Below are 14,644 nucleotides of genomic sequence, written 5' to 3' on the forward strand. Positions count from 1 at the left end.
TGCTCTCACCTCACAAGGCACAGGCACACACACACCATGTCCTCCTGGACTGTTACTACCATGCATTTCGCACCCAGAAATACTATCCTTAGGCCATGAGTGGTTATAACTCAAGCAGGCCACATGAGATTATCTTTCTCCTAAAGAATGTATAAACGGTACCCAGAAATTCCAGTTTATAAACTTCCCATGGAATAATAAACTTGAGGTTCCTTTTAGGTATGGCCACTTTCCACTCCATATTAAAGAACTATAAAAAGGATGAGAGAGAGAGGGAGAGAGAAAGAGAGAAAGAGAAATTAAATGGACATATGGGGGAAAATAACCAGTAAGCTCAAATGGCCCCTGAGAAAATGCAATGAAGAAAAGCTTCCTTGGTTCATCAACATTCAAACTCCAGTGACATCTCTTTGATGCCCAGGAAAAATAATAAAATATCTTTTTGCCAAGGACACAAACAGTGATATATTTATGATGTGAAACACGTTATAGTTTGAATATCTGAAGAGTAAAATAAATAAAGGGAATAGACTAACAATTCAAAACTTGAAATATACAAAATAAAACTAAAGTGGGGAATATTTTATATGAAGCCGTAGAAGACTTCTTTTCCCTGAGCCTTTCCCTATTTTTCTACTCCTGTTAATTAATAAGATTGTGGACTTATTGTCTACTTTAACTGGAAGCATTTTATGTCTCTTCTTTCTCTTTTTTTTTTAATTTCTTTACGGCTGCTCAATGTGTCTTTAAGGATCTTAGTTCCCTGACCAGGGATCAAACCCCCAGCCCATGGCAGACCTAACCACTGGACTGCCAGGGATCTCCCTCCCATTTCTTTTTCTAATTGAGCTTCCATAATACCATTTACTTGTCAGCATTGACACTCCCATTTCTTAGTTCAATGTTCACTCTTTCAGCATCATAATTAAATGCATTATTAGGAAAGCCAGCAAATAACCACTGTGACCTCTGGCTATGCTGGATTGGTTCTCAGGTGACCTCAGGTACATATGTTCCTGGCTTCCATCCTCTCTGGTCCTCTCCTGCAGTGTCTGTAGTGCTCTCAGACTTACCCGCATGCAGATTCCAAGACAAAGCTTTCCCTGTAGAAGTCAAAATTCCTCCCTAAGTGATTGATGATGCAGACCAAAGTTTTATCCCCAGACAAGACAACTGGGAGGGCTAATCAAGCATTGGTCTCCCAGCCAGATTTAGGACTTCAAAAGCAAAGACAACGTCCTGACCAACCAGAAGTTGCACAGGCTGAGGGATTGTAGCAGAGGAGATATTTACAGCTTCCTATGTCAGCTCATTAGGCATGTTTTCCCCTTGTTACTCCAACCTCTACATAGGTGATTACCCTTGGAGACACTAATCTGGACAGAATGGACTTTTTTCTACTGATTCTCTGTTCCCAGGAGACTACATTATAAGTTAGGTAAATTCAGTTTTTATTATTCCTTCTCCAGTAACTCTCTTGATTCCAAAGCTCTAAGCCCCTCAGCACCTTATCACATCTCTGAGTTCAAATTTTCTCAAAAATATAGTATTGATGATTTGTCTCGACTAAGTCACATGGGTTTTCAAAGCTTTGATTTGTGGTGGGGACACAACCCCCGAAATCTCTAAACATTGCAATTTACCTCTTCAAAGGCAAGATAACTTTATTCCTTTAATATAAAACCTTGGGTATTATACTCCCTGGATTCATGATAGTTTTTCCAAGCCAATTAAGAATTTCCTACTTATATCAGAAGTCAATAGCTGTCATTTAGTCCTTCATTGTAAAATGTTTGTAATTATAAGAGAGATATTAACTAGGCTTATTGTGGCAATCATTATGTCATGCATACAAATATTGAATCATTATATTGTACTCCTGAAACTAATATACTGTTACATGTCAATTATACCATAAATAAATAAATAAAACCCAAAAAAGAGAGAGATTTATATGTTGTTATGCACCATAAACTAGCTTAGCGTATTATAGTGATTGTCAAATTTAGTTTTTAAAACAGTGCATCCTATGAGGTAGTACTTTTATGAACTCCATTCTCCATTGTAAAAATGGGATGCAGAGGGATATAATGTTCTGCTAAAGCTATAAACCAAGTAAAGAATGGAGTCTTGGCTGGACTCTGTCAAGATGCTCTCAGATCTTGAACTCGGGGGCAATGATTCTCAACCAGAGATAGCTTTGACCCTGGGGATATTTGGCACAACAGTGTAAAGCAATTATACTCCAATAAACAGCTTTAAAAAAATGCAAGCATGATCTAAATAGATATTTCTCCAAAGAAGAGACACACGTGGCCAAAAAGCACATGAAAAGATGTGCAACATCACTAATTATTAGAGAAAGGCAACTCAAAACTATGAAAAGGTATCACCTCACACCAGTCAGAATGGCCATCAAGCAATAAATGCTGCAGAGGGTGTGGGAAAAAGGGAAATCTCCTACTGTTGGTGGAAATGTAAATTGGTACAACCATTATGGAGAATGGTATGGAAGTTCCTTTGAAAAGTAAATATAAAGCTTCCATATGATCCAGCAATCCCACTCCTGGGCGTATATCTGGAGAAAACCATAATTTGAAAAGATGCATTCACTCCAATATTAATTTCAGCCATATTTACAACAGCCAAGCCATGGAAGCAATCTAAATCCATTCACAGAGAAGTGGATAAAGAAGATGTGGTACATATATACAATGGAATATTACTCACCCATGAAAAGAACAAAATAATGCCTTTTGCAGCAACATGGATGGGCCTAGAGATTGTCATACTGAGTGAAATAAGTTGGAAAGAGAAAGACAAATATATGATATTGCCTATACATGGAATCTAAAAACAATGGTACAAATGAACTTATTTACAAAACAGAAAGAGAGTCACAGATATAGAAAACAAACTTATGGTTACCAGGGGGAAAAGGGAGGGAGGAATAAATTGGGAGATCGGGATTGACATATACACACTATTATAATTAAAATAGATAGCTCATAAGGACCTACTGTAGCACAGGGAACTCTACTCAATACTCTGTAGTAACCTATAGGAAAAGAATCTAAAGAGAGTGGATATATGTACATGTATAACTGATTTGCGGTGCTGTACACCCAAAACTAGCACAACATTGTAAATCATCTATACTCCAATGAAAATTAAAAATAAAAAAATAAAATTTTTTAAAAAGATGTTCCCTACTCAGGACTCGATAATAAATCTACAAGGCAAGAAGTTGCCAAAACAAGGTGAGGTGTGGGCAGGAGAATCTACTCGGTTTCCTGAAGGTGAGAACTCTGTAGGAAAGCTTCAAGAGGAGAGTTCCAACAGTATCAAAAATCAGGAGTCTCCAATTCAGAGCTCCTGGGATTTCTGGAGCAAAATATATCTGAGAGAGTCACAGAATTATCAGAGTAGGTGGCAACAAATTGACATAAAAAATAAACTGTGTCAGTGTGATCACTGTGTCATGAGAAGGATCTCTCATCACCATAGTGATCAGGAAGTACACAAAAAGGAGAAGGCTTGTGGCCACAATGATCATGGAAAAGGTTTCATGAAGAACACATCCCAGAATCGCATCATCCGCTCAGGAGAGCAGAACTCCGATGAGGGTGGAAAAGACTCTGATGAGGGTGGAAAAGCCTTGGCTCTGATCTTGAACTTCATCAGCAGCTGCACGTAGGAGAGAAGCTCCATATGTGTAGTGAGTGTGGGAAGCGCATCACTTATAGCTCAGTGTTCCACATTCATCACAGTGCTCACACAGGAGGGAAACACAGTGGGAATGATGAGTGTGGGGCAGGCTCGGGTCAGAGCTCACATCTGCAAACCCATCAGAGAGCCAGCCCAGGGGAGAAACCTTACAAATGCCAGATGTGTGCTGAGAGCTTCAATTAGAACTCCTGCCTTCCTGCTCATGAGCCCATTCACCCCGGGGAGAATCTGTATAGGTGTGGCAGGTGTGAAAAGGGCTCCAGTGATAGCTTAGACCTCAATAGTCCCTGTGTAGACAATGCAGGAGAGAAAGCCCAGAAATGTGAGCTGTGTGGTAAAGGCTTCAATTAGACATCACAACCCCAAGCCTATCAGACAGCCTACCCTCAAAACAAAACATCTAAATGGAAGGCATGTGACAGAATATTCAGTCAGAGCTCTGGTCCTCTTCAGAGTTCACACTGGATAGAAACCATATAAATGCAAGGTATGTGGGAAGGATTTCAGTAAGGCCTCAAACCTTCAAGCCCATCAGAGAATCCACACCAGCCAGAAACCCTACAAATGTAATGTGTGTGATAAGAACTTCAGCCAGAATTCCCATCTTCAGGCCCATCAGAGAGTCCACATGGGAGAGAAGCCCTACAGATGTGACACATGTGGGAAAGACTCTGGTCAGAGCTCACACCTTCAAGACCACCAGTGGGTCCACACCACAGAGAAACCCTACACGTGTGATGTGTGTGGGAAGGGTTTCAGTTGAAGATCACAACTTCAAGACCATCAGAGAGTCCATATGGGGGAGAAACCCTACAAGTGTGAAGAATGTGGGAAAGGCTTCATCTGGAACTTGTACCTTCACTTTCATCAGAGGATCCACACGGGAGAGAAACCATATAAGTGTGGCACATATGGGAAGAGCTTCAGTCAGACCTCTCATCTTCAAGCCCATCAGAGGGTCCATACACGAGGGAAACTGTACAAATATTTTGACTGTGGTAAGGGCTTTAGCAAGAGTTCATGCCTTCAGGTTCATCAGAGGGTCCATAGTGGTGATCAATCCAGTACACATCACGAGTGTGATAAAAATGTTCTTCAGACCTCAGATGTCTCATCTTCATCAGAAAACCCCCACAGCAGGGGCTATTTATAAAATATTGTATTTTAAGAATTCAGGAGGGAGCTGTGTTTTTTCCAGCAATCCGAATTCCATTGGAGGAGACCTATTGTTGTACAAATATGGCCAGTGTATCCAGCAGAGCCCAAGATGTCACAATTCTCAAGAGAATGCAAAGCAGAGAAGCCCCGTAAGGATGGTGCAGTAGGTTTCAATCAGAACCTTCACATTCAGTAGAATCTACACAGGGGAGAGGCTTTAAAAAAGAGAAATGCTGTCAGGATTTTAGCAAAAGTATGATGATGGACACGGCAAAATTCATGTGTACTAGAATGTAAACTTCATGGGGGCAGGAAGTCTGTTTACTACTTGTATGACTGTGGCCTGGAAGCAGTACAAACAAAGCAGGTGCCCTGGAATTTGTCTCACTTGAAGGATGGGAAAACCTATTATAAACAGGACAAACATTTGAAAATTTTAGTGAGCTCAATCCCAATTAGTCACAATAAATTGTACTAGAAAAGGGATTCTTGGAAGAAGCCTTAAAAATTAATTCAAGGAAATGATCATTTAATAAAAATACACAAAATCAAAGATGTTCCCTGACTCAAAGTTCATATTAAGTGATTGTATCCAAATTTGTGTTTCTGTGTGGACTCCACTTGGAAACCTGCAGTTGATTATCATTTTTTAGTGACTTTGGGAGGCATTGTGGAAACAGCTTAGTAATAGAACATGATTCTAATGAGGAGCATAGAACTTAATAACCACCTACTAAACAAGCTATAAGTTAAAGTCTCCATTTTCAGGAAGAGCAGTTACAGTGGTGATAGACAAAGGAAAAGTGTACAAAAATGTGAAAAACTGTAGTCCCAGTTTTCCTCTATTGTAAGTTTATATAAATTGCCTTAGCTATTAAGTGTAGCTTTTTCCCAATTGTCACAAGTATTGTACTATAACTTGTGACTATTCTTTCAGTAGCATAAGAGAAAAATTACTTGGGATGATACATGTTATTTAACAAGAAATTATTCTTAAGAAATCCATGTCACCCTGAAATAAATAGGAATTTTAAATATTATTAAACAAGTTTGGGGAAAACATTGGGAAGGTAGCAAATGGACAAAAGGGAAAACTCTATAAATCAAACAGAAGGAAACAGTAATGTGAGTTGCTTCAATGGTATGGAGAAGCTGAATCAAAGAAATGAAAATTTCAGGAAATAAAGAGAAGGAGCAAGTTCTACTTCCACACTCTGATCAAAGACTATAAATTTCTGGCTCCAATGCTTTGAACAGTGGGGAAAAAACGGGCACTTCTTCAGCCCTATGACAATTAGCCCTTTTATAGCTACCCTCCCAACGAATCTTTTCAGTGTCCCGTTTATTTTTTTTCCTCAGACTTTAGATGAAGTGATTCAGCATGGGTGTGAACATGGTGTACATCACTGAGGCTGTTGCACTTGAGTGTAAGCTGTGGGTAGCAGCAGAGCTAAGGTACACTCTTAAGTCATACAATAAATAAGGAGACACCTGAGAGGTGAGATGCACAGGAAGAAAATGCTTTATACTTCCCTCAAACTAATTGATACATGGAGGAAACTTTCTTACAGTAAGAGTAAAGGATCCCAGGTAAGAGATCAGCACCCAGGAGCAATACAGCTTCAAAATACAGCACCACGTCACTAAGAAAGATATCATAGGCAAGTTGTACCACCTGTTTGATTTCACACAAAAAAAGTGGGGGTTTCCAGGTCTGTGCAGAAGGACAGCTGCAACACCATTCATCTCTGTGTGAAGGAGTGCAGGGCACACATGAATTCAAACACCAGAACCAAAAGTCTACGGAGCTGGGGGTTCCTGGTGACAGGGTAGTGCAGGGGTTGCCAGATGCTCATGAAGCAGTCACAGGCCACTGTGAACAGGCCAATGTCCAAATCTTTAAAGTGTAAGTAAACATACATCTGGATGATGCAGCCTTCATATGTTATGCTTTTGCTTTCTTCGGGATGGTGGTGAAGGAGAAACATATCTATAAAGATCATACTGGAGAAGAAGAATTACATGGATATGAGGTTGGAGATCAAAATCAGAAATGGCGTCCAGGACAATAAGCAGGTTTTCAAAGACATTGATCAGGTACATGGAGCAGAAATCCCTAATATGAGGGGCTGCAATTTTGGTTCCTTTGATAATCCCAGAAGCAGAAATTGTAAAATTCATGTATTATCACCTGGTCCATGTGGTCCTCACCAACGCTTGATTTTTGTCTCTTTGATAATAGCCATTCTGACTGGTGGGAAGTACATCTCACTATGGTTTTGGTTTCCATTTCTCTGATGATTAATGATGTGGAGCCTCTTTTCTTGTGCCTGTTGGCCAACTCTATGTTTTCCTAGGGAAAAAAAATTGTCTGTCTAGGGTCCTCTGCCCATTTTTATATGTTTTTTTTTTTTCTATTTTGGGTTGACTAAATTTTTTATATTTTTGGATAACAACCCCATATCAGATATAGAATTTGCAAATACTGTTTCCCATGAGTAGGTTGCCTTTTAGTTTTGTTGGTGGGTTGCTTCACTGTCCAAAGCTTTTTAATTTGATGCAGTCTCCTGTCTTTACTTTCACTTTTATTCTCTTGCCTGAGGAGATATATCCCCCAATATATTCCTAAGACCAATGTCAAAGAGGTACTGCCTATATTTTATGATTTTTAATGTTTCACTTCTTACATTTGTCTTTAATCTATGTTGCGTTTATTTTTGTATGTGGTGTCATAGAGTGGTCCAGCTTCATTCTTTTCACTCCACTGTCCAGTCAAGAAAATATTTCTTTTCATTTTCTGATTCAGTTACTATAGTTATTTCTTTTCCTTTAAATATTATGCTGTAATTATTCAACAACCTATTCTAATATAGAGTTGCGATTTTCTGATTCTGTTTATCACCTTAGTCAAGGTTTTGTGTAGTCGTGCCTTTTCATTTCAGATAGAGGAGTGCTTTTCAGCATTTTTTGTAAGGCAGGTCTAGTGGTGCTGAACTCCCAGCCTTTATTTCTCCTTCATATCTGAAGAATAACTTTGCTGAATAGAGTATTTAAGACTGACAATTGTTATCTTTCCATATTTTGAGTATGTCATTTCATTCTCTCCTCTCCATGGAGTTTATGCTAAAAAATCTGCTGATAGACTCATGACAATACCTTTGGAGGTTACTATTTTTTCTGGCTGCACTTCATACTCATTCTTTGTCACTGACTTTTGACAATTTTAATATAATGTGTCTTGGAGAAGATCTTTTGCATTGAGATATTTAGGTGTTCTATTATTTCTTCCCCAGACTTGGAAAGTTCTCAGCTATTATTGCTTTAAATAATCTCTCTGTTCCTTTCTTCCTCTCTTCACCTTCTGGGATACCCATTATCCTTGTTACCTTTTCTAATGGAGTCATATAGCTCTTGTAGAGTTTCTTTATTTAAAGGGAAAAAAAAAAACATAGTTCTCTCTTCTCTTCTACCCAAAGCATTCTATCTTTGAGCTCACTCTTTCTCTCCTCCATATGGTCTCTTCTACTTTCAGTGCTTTCTAATGCATCCTGCATCTCATTTATTGAGTTCTTCAGCTCCAGAACTTCTGTTTCATTATGTTTAAAAGTTTTCATCTCTTTGAACATTGATCCTTATGTTCATTATTTTTATTCCTGCACGTATTTAGATGTCTTCATGAGTTTTCTTGTAGCTTGTTGAATTTCCTCATGACACTATTTTTTTTGAGGGTTCAAAAAAAACTTTATTTACAAGCATATGTGGGTGGCCCATGAGTCATAGTTCACTGATCCTTGTTCTAAACAATCATTTTCTAAAATTATGTAAATCTATATATAATATTATGGAAACCTGTCCAAATACATTAAGTGAAAAGTGAATGTTTCAGAACAGAATGTGCACTTACATAGTATGTGTTTACTTTATTAAATATTATATATATCAAATTATATAAATAAAATTATGTGTAACTGTATATAATTATATGTTAAAATATTGTAATGGTATATAAATTATATCTATATCTTTATAGAGATAAAGAGATAGTATAAGCAAAGGAAAAAAATGCCTGAAATAATATGTACCAAAATGTCACATGGAGATTAAAACCCAAATTTAGGATCATAAAGATACTTTCCTAGTGTAAAATTTTAAATGTGCTTTTCTTTAAGCTCTTTATTGGAATATAATTGCTTTACACCCTTATACCAGCTTTTCAGGTACACCAAAGTGAATCAGCTGTATTTATACATACATCTCCATCTCTCCCCCCTCCCGCAACTCCCTCCCGCTCTCCCTGTCCTGGCCCTCTAAGGCATCACCTATCATCAAGTTCATTTCCTTTGGTTATACAGTAACTTCCCACTAGCTATCTATTTTACAGTTGGTAGTGTATATATGTCTATGCTACTCTCTCACTTCATCCCAGCTTCCCCTTCACCCCCTGCTCCCTGACCCCATGTCCTCCAGTCCATTCTCTGCATCTGCATCCTTATTCTTGCCCTGTCACTGGGTTCATCAGTACCATTTTTTTAGATTCCATATATATGAGTTAGCATACAGTATTTAATTTTCTCTTTCTGGCTTACTTCACACTGTACGACAGTCTCTAGGTCTATCCACCTCATGACATATAGCTACATTTCATTCCTTTTTATGGCTGAGTAATATTTCATTGTATATATGTGCCACATCTTCTTTTTCCATTCATCTGTTAATGGGCATTTAGGTTGCTTCCATGTCCTGGCTATTGTAAATAGTGCTACAATGAACATTATGGTACATGTTTCTTTTTGGATTATGGTTTTCTCTGCGTGTATGCCCAGGAGTGGGATTACTGGGTCATATGGTAGTTCCATTTTCAGTTTTTTAAGGAACCTCTGAACTGTTTTCCATAGTGGTTGTACCAACTTACATTCCCACCAACAGTGCAGGAGGGTTCCCTTTTCTCCACACCCTCTCCAACATTTATTGTTTCTAGATGTTTTGATGATGGCCATCCTGACCGGTGTGAGGTGATACCTCATTGTGGCTTTGACTTGCATTTCTCTAATGATTAGTGATGTTGAGCATCTTTTCATGGGTTTGTTAGCCATCTGCATGTCTTCTTTGGAGAAATGTCTATTTAGGTCTTCCACCCATTTGTGGATTGGGTTAGTTGCTTTTTTGGTATTAAGCTGCATGAGCTGTTTGTATATTTTGGAGACTAATCCTTTGTCCGTTGCTTCATTGGCAAGTATTTTCTCCCATTCTGAGAGCTGTCTTCTTGTCTTTTTTATGGTTTCTTTCGCTGTGCAAAAGCTTTTAAGTTTCATTAGGTCCCATTTGTTTATTCTTAATTTTATTTCCATGATTCTAGGAGGTGGGTCACAAACGATCTTGCTTTGATGTATGTCATAGGGTGTTCTGCCTATGTTTTCCTCTAAGAGTTTTATAGTGCTTGGCCTTACATTTTGGTCTTTAATCCTTTTTGAGTTTATTTTTGTGTATGGTGTTGGGAAGTGTTCTAATTTCATTTTTTTACGTGTAGCTGTCCAATTTTCCCAGCACCACTTATTGAAGAGGCTTTTTTCCATTGTATATTCTTACCTCCTTTGTCAAAGATAAGGTGCCCATGTGTGCTTGGGTTTACCTCTGAGTTCTCTCATCTGTTCCATTGATCTACCTTTCTATTTTTGTGCCAGTGCCATACTGTCTTGATCACTGTGGCCTTGTAGTATAGTTTGAAGTCAGAAAGCCTGAATCCACCAATTCCATCTTTCCTTCTTAAGATTGCTGCTTTGGCTATTCGGGTTCTTTTGTGTTTCCATACAAATCATAAGATTTCTCTTTCTAGTTCTGTGAAAAATGCCATTGGTAATTTGATAGGGATTGTGTTGAATCTGTAAATTGCTTTGGGTAGGATAGTCATTTTCACAATGTTGATTCTTCCAATCCAGGAACATGGTATGTCCCTCCATCTGTTTGTATTGTCTTTGATTTCTTTCATCAATGTCTTATACTTTTCTGCATACAGGTCTTTTGCCTCCTTAAGCAGGTTTATTCCTAGGTATTTTATTCTTTCTGTTGCAATGGTAAATGGGAGAGTTTCCTTAATTTCTCTTTCTGCTTTTTTGTTGTTAGTGTGTAGGAATGCAAGAGATTTCTGTGCATTAATTTTGTATCCTGCTACTTTACTAAATTCATCAATTGGTGCTAGCAGTTTTCTGGTAGAATCTTTAGGGGTTTCTATGTATAATATCATGTCATCTGCAAAGAGTGACAATTTTACTTCTTTTCCAATTTGGATTCCTTTTATTTCTTTTTCTTCTCTGATTGCTATGGCTAAAACTTCCAAAACTATGTTGAATAATAATGGTGAGAGTGGGCACCCTTGTCTTGTTCCTGTTCTTAGAGGGAATTCTTTCAGTTTCTCACCATTTAGAATGATGTTGACTGTTGGCTTGTCATATATGGCTTTTATTATGTTGAGGTAATTTCCTTCTATGCCCATTTTCTGGAGGGTTTTTATCATAAATGGATGTTGAATTTTGTCAAAAGCTTTTTCTGCATCTATTGAGATTATCATATGTGTTTTATCCTTCAATTTATTGATATGATGTATCACATTGATTGATTTGTGTATATTGAAGAATCCTTGCATTCCAGGGATAAACCCCACTTGATCATGGTGTATGATCTTTTTAATGTGCTATTGCATTCTGTTAGCTAGTATTTTGTTGAGGATTTTTGCATCTATATTCATCAATGATTTTGGCCTGTAATTTTCTTTTTTTTGTGACATCTTTGCCTGATTTTGGTATCAGGGTGATGGTGGCCTCGTAGAATGAGTTTGGGTGTGTTCCTCCTTCTGCTATGTTTAGGAAGAGTTTGAGAAGGATAGGTGTTAGCTTTTCTCTAATTTTGATAGAATTCATCTGTGAATCCATCTGGCCCTGGGCTTTTGTTTGTTGGGAGATTTTTAATCACAGCCTCAATTTCCATACTTATGATTAGTCTGTTAACATTTTCTGTTTCTTCCTGGTTCAGTCTTGGAAGATTGTATTTTTCTAAGAATTTATCCATTTCTTCCAGGTTATCCAATTTATTGGCATATAGTTGCTTGTAGTAGTCTCTCATGATCTTTTGTATTTCTGCAGTGTCAGTTGTTACTTCTCTTTCATTTCTAATTCTGTTGATTTGCGTCTTCTCCCTTTTTTTCCTGATGAGTCTGGCTAATTGTTTATCAACTTTGTTTATCTTCTCAAAGAACCAGCTTTTAGTTTCATTGATCTTTGCTATTGTTTCCTTCATTTCTTTTTCATTTATTTCTGATCTGATCTTTATGATTTCTTTCCTTCTGCTCACTTTGGGGTTTCTTTCTTCTTCTTTCTCTAATTGTTTTAGGTGTAAGGTTAGGTTGTTTATTCGATATTTTTCTTGTTTCTTAAGGTAGGACTGTATTGCTATAAACTTCCCTCTTAGAACTGCTTTTGCTGCGTCCCATAGGCTTTGGGTTGTTGTGTTTTCATTGCCATTGGTTTCTAGATATTTTTTTATTTCCTCTTTGATTTCTTTAGTGATTTCTTGGTTGTTTAATAGCATATTGTTTGGCCTCCATGTGTTTGTATTTTTTACAGTTTTTTTTTCCTGTAATTGATATCTAGTCTCATGGCATTGTGGTGTGACACTATTTTGAATTCTCAATTTGTTTGATCACAATCTTCCATGACAGTAAGATTGGTTTCAGGGAAATTCTCATTTTCTTCTTGTGATTCTGTTACTGTGGTTTTTCATGGTGCTCAATGTGTCACTCCCCCGCCAGTGAATTTGAAATAGCAAACACCGTTCTTATTTAGGTAAAGCTTTTTTATTTTGATTCAAACAATTCAACAAATTGGTAACAAGAACCCTTTCTAAATGTTTTCTAGTTAGGTGACACTGTAGCACAAGTTTTGGTTTCCTTTACCTGAGTTGCATCTGGCTATATTTGAGAACCTGCATTGTTTGTCCTTCACTGCCCCTACCAGATGTGATGCCTGGTAAATTGTCATCACTGTTTGTGCCTCTATGGTCACTGGTGCCTTGGTGCTGCCCGGGTCCCTGCTGTGGCTGTCACCTAGCTGGGTGCACCAGGTAGTTCAGTGCTACTGCCTCATCCAGGGCAACCTAATTCGAGGGCCCCACCACTACTGCTGCCTGGTTCCCTGTAGCTATAAGTGCTGCTGCTTCCAGGAGGCCAGCTCATGTATGCCACCTACACTTGTGCTACCAGTGTCTCTGGGGCTAAGGGCTCAGCTGCCTTAGCCTTGGGGCTGCAACCAGAGCCACTGCCTCAGCTGTTCCCCTGGTTCTACCTCTTCTATGTATTCTAACCCACCCAGCTTAAAATGTAAAACTGTATTAATCTCTGGAGTCCTAGGGTCTTGGGCAGAGAACTATTTGCTGAGTTATGGAAGTTTTATTAATTGTAGATTGAAGGGGATAGACATGGGGGTATATGCTTCCATGATGCTGACATCACCAAAGATAAATTTTTTTCTGATAAACTATAAGATTCACCTACATATATAAATAGAATAAGCTATCTCTCATGAAGAAAGAAATGCAATAAAGCTTTGTACACATCATGGATGAGCCTTAGAATTACAACATAGAGAGTGATAGGTGAATATAGATTCATAAGGAGCCCAGCAGAGATAAGACCAACCGCTCACTATACAATTTTATTTGGTACTAAAAGCATTATAGTAAAACATTTACTGCTAAAATGAGTTATTATGCAGCAATAGCTAAATGATTAAAAATAAAACTGAACAGAACTAAAGACAATTATAATAATCTGCTTTTTCTCATCTAGGCATTTATTCTGATATTTAAAGGTAGCATTTAGGATTATTCTGTTTTTGAAGTTTATCTCAGATAATTGTGTTAAAAGGTAGTACATTGAGGTTGCCTTCCAGGTAAGCAGGAAAGGTTGGAAGAAATGTTTGTTTGCACAAAACTTGTGACCCTGAATCACATGACTGGAGAGGCATTCCAGCTTTCTAGTGAGTCATCCTTTAATCATGTATATACTTTTTTTTTTAGGCTCTTTATTGGAATATAATTGCTTTACACTCTTGTACCAGTCTTTCAGGTACACCAAAGTCATCAGCTGTATTTATACACATATCCCCATATTCCCTCCCTCCCTCAACTCCCCCCCAGCCTCCCCGTCCCAGCCCTCTATGTATATACTTTGATATACATATATATGAAGTTTACCTTTGAACAATCCAGTGGTTAAGGGTACTGATCCTCTATGCAGTCAGAAATCCAAATATAATTTTACAGCCAACCTTCCACATCCATAGCACCACATTTGCTAGTGCAACCAAACCAACTGTAAAATTATATAAAATGTCTTGACTGTCAACTGTACTTCTTATATGAGTAACAGAACTCATATTATTCTTTCACAAAGACCAGAGAAAAATTATGTAGGATGACATATGTTATTTGAGAAGAAATTATTCTTAAGAAATCCATGTCCCCCATTAAAGAAATGAGTATTTCCAACATTTCTGATCCAAAATTTTTAAAAATGTTGAAGTTGGAAAAAGTACAAATGAAAACAACTGCCCAACTGCAGAAATCTTAACAAAGTGAGTTGCTGACATTGTATAGAGATTTGGAATTTTTTTAATGGAAACCGCAAGAAACAAAGAGAAGGAGCAAATTCTATTCCACAGTGATTGAAGAATCACACTTTCTGGTTCTGAGGCTTTGAGATATGCAA

The 14,644-nt window shown here is 37.8% G+C and overlaps 1 pseudogene; it reads left to right on the forward strand.

Moving 5' to 3' along the window:
* The first annotated feature begins 3,202 nt into the window (after positions 1 to 3,202).
* Positions 3,203 to 4,882, forward strand: LOC130836271 (zinc finger protein 233-like; annotated as a pseudogene).
* Positions 4,883 to 14,644: the final 9,762 nt, after the last annotated feature.

The sequence above is a fragment of the Hippopotamus amphibius genome, chromosome 15 (genome assembly GCF_030028045.1).
Source record: "Hippopotamus amphibius kiboko isolate mHipAmp2 chromosome 15, mHipAmp2.hap2, whole genome shotgun sequence".
Classification (NCBI taxonomy): domain Eukaryota; kingdom Metazoa; phylum Chordata; class Mammalia; order Artiodactyla; family Hippopotamidae; genus Hippopotamus; species Hippopotamus amphibius.